This window comes from Coptis chinensis, chromosome 3 (genome assembly GCF_015680905.1).
Source record: "Coptis chinensis isolate HL-2020 chromosome 3, ASM1568090v1, whole genome shotgun sequence".
Taxonomy (NCBI): Eukaryota; Viridiplantae; Streptophyta; class Magnoliopsida; order Ranunculales; family Ranunculaceae; genus Coptis; species Coptis chinensis.
In genome coordinates, this window is record NC_141458.1 from 84315824 (window position 1) to 84329316 (window position 13493).

Below are 13493 nucleotides of genomic sequence, written 5' to 3' on the forward strand. Positions count from 1 at the left end.
TAGGGGCGAGTTTTAACTTACTCCCGTTTTACCTTTGTAAACAACTAGGTATACATGATCTAAAACCGACTAAAATGACTTTGCAGTTAGCCGATCGTTTGATTAAGTATCCTAAGGGCGTAGTTGAAAATATTCTTGTTAAAGTTTAAGACTTCAATTATCCAACCGATTTTGTCATTCTAGACACAGAAGTCGCTCATAACTATGTTCATATCATCTTAGGGTGCCTTTTATTGGCAACTGCCAATGCCCTCATTAATTACCGCGATGGTTCGATATCCATTTCCTTTGGAAACCATGTTGTTGAGGTAAATTTTTTTAAGATGATGCAACAAACACCAGACACGACTATAGATGGAGAAATTAGTATGATAAAGAGCCTTGCCCAAGATTACTTTAACAAAACTTTTCTAGAAAACCAGATGCACCAATTTCTTTCCTTTGGCAGTACTGAGGATTCTTACATCCAAGAAGTACATACCCTCTTAGAATCTACTCCTATCCATGACCCCTCAATAGATCTAGCTCCTGAGTTTGAAGAACTCATTCTTGAACAATTTTATGTTATAGAGGAAGACCCTTCTAAATCCCTTATTCCCACTTCTCCTACCCCTGAGCTTAAACCTCTTCCCGCTGAGTTAAAGTATATTCATCTAGATCCGGATGGCACTCATCCGATTATCATATCATCTCAGTTATCTGCTACTGAAGAGGCAAATTTGATTAGGGTTATTCGTGAACACCATTTTGCAATTGGTTTTGGTTGGTCTTTAGACGATATTAAGGGAATTGACCCCTGTGTATGCAATTATCGCATACATTTGGAGGATAATGCGAAAACCTCCCTTGAGCCACAATATCATTAGAACCCTACCATGAAAAAGGTAGTTAGAGCATAAGTTTTGGGATTACTCGATGCTGGCATTATATACCCCATCTCAGATAGTGAATGGGTGAGCCTAGTTCATGTAGTCCCTAAGAAATTAGGTGTTACAGTCATCCCTAATACTGATGGAGAGTTAGTTTCCACCCGAGTTCCTATAATGTGGCATATTTGTATTGATTATAGGAAGCTTAATGCTATGACACATAAGGATCACTTTCCTTTACCCTTTGTCGACCAAATGCTTGAATGTCTAGCTGGCCATGCTTACTATTGTTTTTTAGACAACTACTCTGGCTATTTCCATATTATTATTGACCCTAATGACCAAGAGAAAACTACATTCACATGTCCCTTTGGTACGTATGCATATAAACGAATGCCCTTCGGCCTTTGTAATGGACTTGGTACTTTCTAGTGTTGTATGCTACATATTTCAAGTGACATGGTGGAGAAATTCATGGAAGTGTTTATGGATAATTTTTCCATTCATGGTCATTCCTTTGCAGATTGTCTTTTAAATCGTTCTAAAGTTTTGAAACAGTGTCAGGAAAATAACTTAGTTTTAAACTGGGAAAAATATCATTTTATGGTTACTAAAGGCATAGTTTTAGGTCATATTATTTCTAAAAATGGAATAGAAGTAGATAAAGCTAAATTAGATAAGATAGCGTCTCTGCCTATACCATGGACTATCCGTGACATTAAGGCCTTTTTAGGCCATGCAGGTTTCTACAGACGTTTCATAAAAGATTTTTCAAAAATAGCTAAGCCTTTAACAAAATTGCTTTTAAAAGATGCAATTTTTTATTTTAAACATGACTGCAAATAGGCTTTTGAAACTTTAAAAGCCGCTTTAACCTCTACACCTATCATACAACCACCAGACTGGTCTAAACCTTTTGAACTTATGTGTGATACTAGTGATTATGTCGTTGGTGCTGTGCTAGGACAGAAGTTAGATAATAAATCCACAGTTATTTTTTATGCTAGTCAAACCTTAAATGATGCTCAATGTAATTACACTACTACTGAAAAGGAATTTCTAGTCGTTGTCTATGCCTTAGATAAGTTTTGTCCCTACTTGATTGGCTCCACAACCATCGTCTATACAGACTATGTCGCGCTTAGGTACCTTCTCGCGAAAAAGGATACTAAACAGAGATTGATCCGTTGGATTCTTCTCCTAACTGAATTTACCTTAGAAATTAAGGATAAAAAAGGAGCTAAAAATGTAGTCACAGATTATTTATCTAGGTTAACTAATAAGGATGACAGTGATTCCGAATCAATATATGACTCTTTTCTGGATGAGCATCCTTATTCAATTTTTTATGCACCTTGGTATTTGGAAATTGTTAATTTTTTAGTGTCCGAGATCATTCCTGATATATGGTCCAAGAATAAACGCAAGAGATTTTTGGCCAAAGTTAAGTTTTACTACTAGGATGAACCTTACTTTTTTAAGTATTGTGCGGATATGATAATTCGTCGTTGTATTCCCCAGTAGGAGCACAATGAAGTCTTATCCTTCTGCCATGAACAATTATGCATTTTAGTGGAAAGAAAACTGCCGCCAAAGTTCTTCAATGTGGTTTTTCTTGGCCGACACTATTTCAAAATGCACATGCACACTGCAAAGCATGTATTAGATGTCAACAACTTGGGCATATTACTCAACGTAATATGATGCCCCTAAATCCCATTCTCATAGTGGAGATTTTTTATGTTTAGGGTATTGATTTCATAGGTTTATTTCCCGTTTCGTATGGTTTCATTTATATTCTTGTAGATGTATACTACATTTGTAAATGGACTGAAGCCATAGCTTATTGTAGTAATTACCATAAAATTGTAGTATTGTTTATGAAGGAGTATATCTTCTCACGTTTTGGCGTATCTAAGGCCATCTTTAATGATGGTGAAAAACATTTTTGTAACAGAGTTGTTGAAGCTTTAGTCAAGAAATATGGAGTTACCCATAAGGTGGCGACTCCATTTCACCCACAAACTAGTGGTCAAGTAGAGGTGTCCAATAAAGAAATAAAAAAGATCTTCTAAACAATAATTAATCCTGATAGGAAAGACTGGTCTAGACACCTAACAGATGCTTTATGGGCATATAGAATGGCTTTTAAAACACATATTGGCATGTCACCCTACTGCTTAGTTTTTGGTAAACCTTGTCACTTGCCTATTGAGTTGGAATACCATGCCCTGTGGGCTATTAAAAGTTTAAATTTCAACATTAACGCTGCTGGTGTCAAGCGCAAATTACAATTAAATAAGCTTGAAGAAATTCGAAGCGATATTACGATCTCGGGAAGGATTATAAAGCTAACATGAAACGTATTCATGATAAAAATATTTTACATAAAGAGTTTGACCTTAGCCAAAATGTTTCGCTATATAACTCACGATTGCATATTTTTCCTTGTAAATTAAAAACACGTTGGTCAATACCTTTCCTGGTTGCTGATGTCACCCCTCTGGGCAATCACCTTGGTTAATCCCAAAGATAATAGTACTTTCAAGTTAATGGCCGACGTTTAAAACATTTCCACGAATTAACATTGCTAGCTGTAGAAGAAACCTTTCTACAAGACCCTATTTATTAGGACTGACCCTCTATGTTTGGTGTTCTTTCTATCCATATTCAATATTTTGGGAGTGTTCCATTAAGGTAACCGGACCCTTTCGGAGTGTGTGGTTGTAAGTGCCGGATCCTTAGTCCACATTCATGTAATTCACGTATTCCAATCTTGCACTTTTTCTCGTTTCTTTCGAGTAGTGTTTCTCTATGGAGTGATTTACATTTTTACTTGCTTTGTTTCTATGATTCTCAAAAATCCATTTCATAAAAATTAGAAAATATAAAAATAAATATTAGATAGATTAGTAAGTCTAAGGAATCTGACTTTAAATGACCTACATTTTCACCACAACAAAAAAAATCATCCTATTCTAAAATTTTGTTTGGGGGTGGGTAATCAACCCACCTTGTTCTCTCAATTTCCTATCTTTGTTTATGCTGCCTTTTAGTCGTATAGATTTGTGTGACACAATCTAGTCTCCTAGATTTTCCTTCGCCCTCATAACTTATGCTATTTATACATTTCGAGGCATTCTTCCATCACTTTAGGAGTCACCCACGGTTAGATTTGAGTTTTTCCTAGATCATTAGATAGCATTCTTCATGTTGATCATTTTCATACCTCATTCGCAAATATCGGACCGCTAACGAATTGGGTATCTTAGTTTTAAGTTTTACGACGCATCAGAACATGATGGGTATTTTAGAAAAGATTTGGGCTTAGGCCAAAAATTCATTTTCTACCCAAACCCATGATATTTACACCCCACCGACCATCCCATTTTATCTTGCGCCCCAGCCCAATTTCTTCATCTTCACCAAATAAAATAGATCTGACCTAAATTAAGCAGGGTGCAACCCGCGCCTATCCAAACCTAAATCCAAGCGCAGCCCGCGCCTTCATCGAAACAGACCTTTTCAAGTTTTTTACAACACATTCCCTTCATCATCCCATACTTATACCCCTACCCGTATTCAAATTTCAACCTACCAATGGCCCGACCAGCAAAAATCATGCAGGAATTCACATTCAAAGCGAACTAATTCCAGCCATTTTACGGTACAGAGATACATGCTAGAGGGTGGGATAGAATGTGGTACTCGACTGATGAGTACTACCATAAGGATTTGGTTTTGAGATTCTATCTTATTAAGAGGATAACTCTTTCAGGGAGGCTATTTGTGGATTTGGATGGAGTTCAAATGGATGTGACGCACGATTTGCTAGCATCCATCCTTGGGATACCAATGAAACAGGTCACCCTGACCTTATAAAGATCCCAGTTTGATGGAGTGCATCAGCTGATGATAGAGACGCTGCTCAAAGGTCGATACAACAGTCGTTCTCACTGTGCCAGGCAGCAATTGCTTAAGATTAACCAGCTGGTTGTGACGCAGTGGCTAGGTAAGAACCTCTGTAGCACCTCAAAGCTAAGTGACATCAACTTGTCATTCCTGCACGTCCTTTGGGTTTTGCAGAATAGGAGGTATGGTTTTTGCCTCATTGATTTTCTGCGTAAAGAACTTATGGCTGTATGCTTGACCACTGCACCCCTACATGTTTTAGTAACTAAGATTATGTTATCTTGGGGTTGCGTGCCTGAGTCACCTAGGACTCATATTAAGCTTCACTCAAATGCCAAAGCATATAGTGAATGTATCCAAAGGCATTGGTCACTGCTTGAGGAGAGGGCCGATGGTATAGATCAGGAAGAGGAAGAGGATGACTATCCTACTTGTTTTGCTGAGAATGCTATGGATCGTATTTCTTTTGATTTTGCACATTTTTCACTACTTAATAGCGGGATGCATACGCTTTATGATCACCAGCAAACCCTAACTGAGCTCTGTGACTTGATACAGCAGTGCTAGAGTTCCATTCAACATCATCACCAAACCTTAGAGCAGAACATCCAAACCTTGGATGACAACCAGGCTGACATGCTTAATATTCTAGAGAATATGGAACAAGAGCAACAACAACACCGGGATGCATTGGCAACTTTTCAGGCCGAGGTCTTGAGACGTTTGCCCCAGCTAGGAGGTTCGTCTTCTTCTTCTAGACGTGAGCATCGTCGTCGTCGCCCTTCTGATGGTTCTGAACCATCTTCTTCTCAAGGATAGATTATTTCTTCTTGTTTTGTTGTGATGCATTTGATTTAGATTTATTTTTGTTTTGTAATAACTATTTAATTTCCGTACTTGTTTTAATTTTAGTAATCTAGTTCAAATTTTGTTCATTGCATTTTTTTAGTTAAGTAGTTCATATTTGTTTATGTGATTGCTCTACTATGCACGTATCGTTAAATTTAAAGCATGATTAATCACATACGTACTCTCTACCATATAGTTTATATTGCATATCAGCCTATTTAGGTATTTTAATTGAACTATATCTTGAACCCCACCCTCTCAAATTGTTTGGGGTGGTATATTTAAATTTAGCACAATGTATGTGCACCTATGAAATTGCATGCCTTAATCACATTTTTATAAGTTTTGGGCTAAAATATAAGAACCCTTGGGCCTTGATTTATTCACATGGGATCCATAATGTAAGTAGGTACCATATATTTTGAGGAATTTCCTAATTTCGCAGAATTTCATAAGCTAATCTTATATAGAAATCCCACAATTAATATTTCACCCATTGGCCTTGTTTGTTTAAATTGGCATCCATAATGTAATTAGGAACCTTATATTTCGTGGCATATCATTATTTTGCGGAATTTCGGAAGCTAATCATATATAGAAATTACAAAACTGAAATAGAATTCATGTGTAGGAAACTATTCCTAAAAATATATTTTTGCACATCTTTTTATTTAGCAATCATCTGACCTTAGACTTAGCAACCAAACACTATAAATACAAGACCTAAGCATGTACTTTCATTACTAAAAACCCTAAACACATCGCTGCATCTCAAAGAGCGCACCGTCCTTATATACTTGTTATCAACTTTAACTTAATCGCGCACCGTGCCCTCCAAAGGTATATTTAGAGCGCGCGCGCCCCTTCACTGCAAGCTTTCAAGCTCGGATTTCCAAGTTCTTCTTCTAACACTTCCAGTAGTTCTTTTCTTTACTTGGTTGCTATGAGTACTCCAAAAATTATATCGGAACAGTCTTTTGAGGATCTATTTCTCAATAACAAGTAAGGTGCATACTTTGATGAGATGATAATGGAGCACGATTGGTCCACCCTGCTGGTAAGACCTGATCAAACTTATTCTCCTACCCTTACTAAATATTTTTATGAACATGTTGAATTCTTTACACGCTCCCATGGAGAACAAGCTATCGGAATAATTTTAGATGACAAAACCCTTTGAATTGACTAAGTACATAGTTTCATTTTCATTAGGAATTCCTATCCCTGCCCAACACACCCATATTAATTATATAGATGATAATGCCAACCATTATGATTGGGTAATCTTCCACGAGACCTATGGTGAGGGTATATTACAAGTGGAACACCAAAGGCAACAAAATGTATTTTTTAGGAAGCATTGCCTTTAATACGGGCCTTGCTATGCTTTTCCTTAAGTTAAATGTCCTAGGAGATTGGCACTTCAAATCTGCGGATTCAAAACCATAGTATCTGGTCTTACCAGAGCACAAACTGTGAGGCATAGGTTCTTTTTTATGCCAATCATAGTCACTCAAATTATGACCTTCTTCTTTCTGAAATTATGTACACGTTTCAATGATTGGATTAAGGTTGACACAATGTGCATGACCAATGCTATAGTCCGTTCTTTACGTGCTATGGTTTGGCCTGGCTGGCGCATCCAACCTCACCTAATAGCCCCATATTCCCGTCTGACCAAATTGCACTAAATAGGTTAGCTAGGGTAGATGACAACAGAGGAAGGGCATGGAAGATAGTCATAGATTGTCAAGACTTGAAGGAACCTCATTTCTCAAATGAGGAACAAAGGGAGGATAATGCCTGATTAACGCAACTATATATGGTAATATTTATAATTTCTTGTTAGAGTTCACTTAGGTCCAAAGAAATTTTTAATTCCTGTTATCTCCATAATGAATAGAACTCATATAGAAGTTGCGTCTGCAATTTATTTCTTTATATTTGTATTGTTTAACTTTCTTTTACAGGTGCCCCCATTTCAAAGCGCGTTTCTATGGTACTCTTTATCCTTTATTTTCATTCAATACTTTGGGGACAAAGCATGATTATGTTTGGGGATGGTATATAAACACGTTGTAAATTTTTAAGCACATATTAGGTTGTATATTACGTATAAAAAATAGAAAAAACATAAATATAGTTTGTACTATGCACTTAGGATAATGGTATTATTTCCTTTTCCATGATGATATTAGTCTATAAATCTCAAGTAGCAATATATAGAATTAAGCGTAGTTCTTAGAAACTTAGGTTAATATGTAGGTAATAGTCATTACATCTTTTCATTTACATCTTGCATGAGCATGTATGAGTGTACTTGGCAAAAAAAATTTGAAACCTAGGTTAGACTACTTAATTCTACATATCCTATGAGAATGTAGCCTAAAAGCCTCATATAAGTGAATATCTGAGTGATGACATAAAGGAGAAGTAAAATATGAGTAGAGAAATCACACATTCACTTGCTTGATCACCATACCATATATCCTAAGCGAGAATTTAGGCCCTATTTGGATTGATATAGCTAAAAATTCATACCTATAAGTAATTATCTGCTAGTCGCCGCACTGAGCCTTTCATTTAGCTTTTTCGCAACCACAAATTCTTTACCCATCTTTAAAACCAATAATAATAATAATAATAATAATAATAATAATAATAAATAATAAAAAAAAAAAAATAAAATAAAAATAAAAAAAGCTTACCCATCTTGAATGAGTCTGAGAAATAGGATAATCAAAGAAAAGAAAGATAAAGACCTGTGGAAAACCAAAATTAGTTAGTTGCTTCAGAAAAGAAAAAGAAAAAGAAAATAAAGTTTTCAATCCAAAGAAAGAAAAGAAAAAGAAAAATAGAAAAAAAAAAAAAAAAAAAAAAACATAATCAAATGAGTCAAAAAGCCAAAACAAAAAGGCTAAGGAGAAACTAAGTGTAGAAGCAAAGTAAAGAACAAGGTTTTCTCTAAGTTATATATTTTAAAAACCCTATTATCTCATACTTGTTTATTTAAATATCCATTCCGTTTCTTATTAAAGCATCACCTCAACCCCGTATCACCTAATAAAGACCTCTAGTTCAATTAGAATTAATTTGGTGTGATAGTAAGTGGTAGATGTGATTGATCGACCTCGGCTCCTTTGGACGTCATTGAGATTGTGAGGAAACGTGTGTCCACTGAACACTAAAGTGAGCAAAACTTGAGTGGAAAAATCAGAATATTTTTGTCTTGACAAATTGTGAGGACCTACTTAAGGACGTTATTCCAAAAGTTTCAGAAACGGACCTGCCATTGCATTTCATAACATAGTTCATAGCATGCATGTGTATCTTTAGATGATTTTACTATTATACATATATTAGCTTAAGTTTCAAAAGAATTGTTCTTATTATATTGTTATAGAGATGTATAGATATCTGAGATTAATTAGGAAATATTACTTTTATCTCTTAGTCATTGTAGTATAAATGAAGTTTGTGATTACCTTATCTGGAAAACTCTCACGAGGCTATAACTTGTCTACTAGGGAATTCCTAGTGGTTTAAGGCTTTATTGCATATGGTCAATGCAATCGCACTATGTGTAACGAGATTAGGTAGGACCACATTTTTGGCCACTTATCTATTTTTATTTATCATCTTTGCTTGAGGACAAGAAAAATGTTGTTTGGGGTGGTGTGATAAGCACCAAAAAGTATAGTTTAAACCCCTTAATAGTATTCTATTTAGACCTACTTAAGCACCCAAAAATGAGAGTTAGCACTGTTTACGTATTTTTGTGCATTTCAAGACTTAAAGTTGATTAGGTGACTAAAGACACCATTTTTGCATGGAAAATGAGTCAAGGTGATTGCTGAGCAAGGTCAATGTTTAAAGCCCAAGAATCATAAAGAAAAACCTTTTTCAGGCCTAGTCAAACCTAGGAAGTCAAAGTCAATTCGGGTAGAGAAAAGACGAAAAGCCATCAGAACTTCAAATGGGCATATCTTTGGACTCGGGCATCAGAATTGGGGTTAGTTTATGTTAAAATGACTAGTTCGGAACCAGATTTCCAATGGACCCAAACTTGTCCCAATCAGAGATGTAAAAGTAGACAAAAAAGGTACTGAAGTAATTTCCAGCAGCTGTGGCCTCTTTAGATTTAACCTAATAGACTTTGGGCTCACATTAGAGGCCCAAATTCTCCATTTTTAGACCATGCATGAAAATGTAACCCTAACCCTCTCCTATATAAAGAGGGTTAAGAGAGGGTTAAGGCTAAACTAAAGTTCTCCTCCTTACTCTTAATTATTTCCCTATCATTAGTTTAGTTTAGTTATAGTTAACTAATTAGGGATTTGTAGTGTAGCCTCCATTTTTTTTTTTTTTTTGGTTAAGATTTAATCTTTTATTAGATCGAACGTACTTTACATAATCCTAAGACATCATAAAGAACTTGCATATGTACAACCATTGGCGGCTGATGCCACCACCACCGAGGCGAGAAAGCGCGGAAGGAAAGAAGCGAGGTCTCGAAAGGGTCCAGTGAAAAGTGTACGGAGTTGATTGCCGTGACAAACGAAAGTTTTTTACTTGATCCGCTGCATGCGATGTCAGGGCGTCTGCAGCACCATTTGCTTCCCGATAAACCCAACTGAAGTGCACTTCTTGGAAGTTACTTTCAAGACTATCTTAATCGAGAAATAATTCGAGCTAGTAACCAATGGCGGTGCAAGTTCTCATCCTTTAAAACCTTATATAGCAATTGAGAATCTGTTTCTACCTCCACCTTCATATATCCCGCCGACCACAATTTGAAGTCCATATAATAGAGCTACAAATTCCGCCTCATTGCTGGTTGCGAAGAAAATTGGTATCGAAGCTCCCATTATAAAACGACCCTCAGAATCCCTGAGGATACATCCTCCCCCTGCATGTCCTGGATTCCCAATCGAAGCCCCATCTCAGATTGGTTTAACCACGCCTTCATTGGGTGGAAACCATTTAATATAAACAAGCATTTTTTTTCTTTATGCCCGGACGTAAACATGACTTCCATAACCATCGTATGTGTTTCAAGGCTCTGGCGATGTATCGAGATGGATGTAGACGCTTACCTTGAAATCTTGAATCATTTTCGCGATCCAAATAATCCACAAAACCCCAACAAAATAGCAAAGATTGCACTTCCCGTTTTGCATTGTCCTTATGTATTTTAATAAACTTCGAATGGCGGTCCTTAAAGCGCCAACATTCATATTCCTCTGATCCACGAGGCCACTAAAATTTGTTCCACACCAAATAGCTCTAGAAAAGGAACACTCAAAGAAAACATGAGTTTGAGATTCAGGAAAGCTGTCACACATGGTGCATTCTGGATAAACTTGAAAATGATGAGATGCCAAAATATCCGCTGTTGGGACGACACCTTGCAAGCATTGCCATAAGAAAAATCTTTGTTTGAATGAGACTTTCATCTTCCAAACCTGTTTATAAAAATTGTTATCTCGATCCAAAGTATTTGTTGCTGTAATCAACTGAATGCAACCATCATATGCAGACTTCACCGAGTATTCGCCATTATCCTCCCATTTCCAGATCAAAGTATCCTTCTCATTTGGTGTTAAAGGTATGGAAACAATTCTCTCCACATATTCTACAGGCCAAAATTCATTTAACCGCTCCCAATCCCATGTATTAGTATCCATGTCAATGAAGTCAGAAACAAAGTGAAAAGGACAATCAAGTGGTTTCTGAGTAATTTCAGGCAATTCCTCAGAATGTGGAATCCATTTTTCCTCCCATGCCTTAATAGAAGTACCATTCCCGGCTTCAGATGAGAACCGGATTGATAATTTTTAGGTGGTGTCACGGATCCTCTTCCACATAACTGATGAAGTAGATTTGACTTCCGCCTTCAAGAAACTGGAGTTGTGAAAGTACCTCTGTTTCATTTGATGAGCCCATAATGATGTTGGATTCAGAAGATCCCATCCTTTCTTTGCTAATAAAACATAATTTTGTAACTGCAGTTCCTTGATTCCCAGCCCTCCATTATTCTTTGACATACATGCTAACTTCCACGGGAAATAATGTAGTTTCCTTGTCTCTGGTGTATGGCCCCATAAAAAAGATCTTCTGATAATCTCCATTCGATCCAGTATCTGTGCAGGTAAAATTGTACAGGACATCATATGAGTAGGCAGCGAAGATAAAACAGAATTTACCAGAGTGAGTCGGCCTGCCTTAGATAAACAATTAGCTTTCCATCCGGCCAGTTTCCTTTGAAATCTTTCTAGAAGAGGACTAAACCTGTGAACTCTACCCTTCCCTGTTAAATTTGGCACTCCCAAGTACATTTGCAGGACAGAAGTAGACGGCATCATGAAACTTTTTCTCAAAAAGTAAACAAACCTTCTATGCAATTTGGGGTGATGAATTATTTGCGACTTGGTTCTATTGATAGTCTGACCTGAAACTTTACAATACTCCGTTAGCAGATTGTTCAAATGATGCTGCTCTTCAAATCCACACTTACCCAGTACTAAAAGATCATCAGCATACATTAAGTGAGATACCGGCTGAGAAAATCTCCCCAACTTGCAACCATGTATAAGCCCTTCTCTATTCATTTTCAAGAAATTCAAAGACAGTAGTTCTGAACATAAAATAAAAAGGTAGGGCGAAAGGGGATCACCCTGTCTTAGTCCTCTGGATGGCTTACAAAAACCATGTGCAGCACCATTTAGTAACACAGAGTAAGAAACATTCTGAACACAAAACATTATCTTGTTAATCCAGTCCACTGGAAACTCAAACTTGGTTAGCATCACCCTCAGAAAACTCCATTCAATTTTATCATAAGCTTTCTGCATATCAATATTCAGAGCAAAATATTTAGCTTTTCTATTCCCATGCCCTCTTATCTTATGATAAAATTCATTTGCAAGCAAAACATTGTCATGAATACTTCTCTTGGGTAAGAAGGCAGTCTGAAAAGGACCAATAATTCTTTGCAGGATAGGTCTCAGTCGATTGACAATAATCTTAGAAATGATTTTGTAAACCACATTTGTCAAAACCGATTGGCGAAAATGTTAGGGAGTGAAGGATTCATGATTTTTGGAATTAAAGCAATGAAAGGAATGATTTAGCTGCAGGAGAAAGAGCCCGAAAGGAAAAAAAGACCTTCTTGTCGACTTACTTGGTCCCCACCAAATTCGGAAATCTTTGGGAAAAAATGCGATATCCATCCGGTCCCGGAGATTTAAAAGGCTTCATATGCTTCGAGGCGATTGACTATTTCAGCGATGAGTCACGCCTTTTAACAAGTTGGATTTTTCATCTTTCGCAAGAGATGGGGCTTGAACATTGAAAATCTGTGACATAAGATCAGGATCCGAAGTAGTCATTGTGTCTTCAAAAAATTCACTGAGCCTATCACATATCTGTCTCCTTTCAGTTAAGATGCCACCATTTCTATCTCTGATAGAGTGTATATAATTCCTTTGTCGTCGACAGTTTACCATATTATGGTAGAACCTTGTATTCTGTTCTCCAAATTTGAACCAATCTAGACAAGCTTTTACGCCAATGATTTGCTTTACGTACCCGATTATATCATTATGTTCCAGTATCAAATCATTCTCTACCCTGAATAAATCTTCTGTGTCATTGTCATTCTCTATCAAACTTTGAATGTCACTCAGCCGCTGTAAAACACAGTCCAACTTATGTTCCACCTCACCAAAGACATGCTTATTCCATCATTTTTAATTTTTCTTGGCCGGTTTTGCGACTTCTTACATAAGACAAAAGAAGGAGAACCTCGCACTTCATTGTGAAAAGCATTTCTTATCTGCTCCTGACAACCCTCATGTTGCA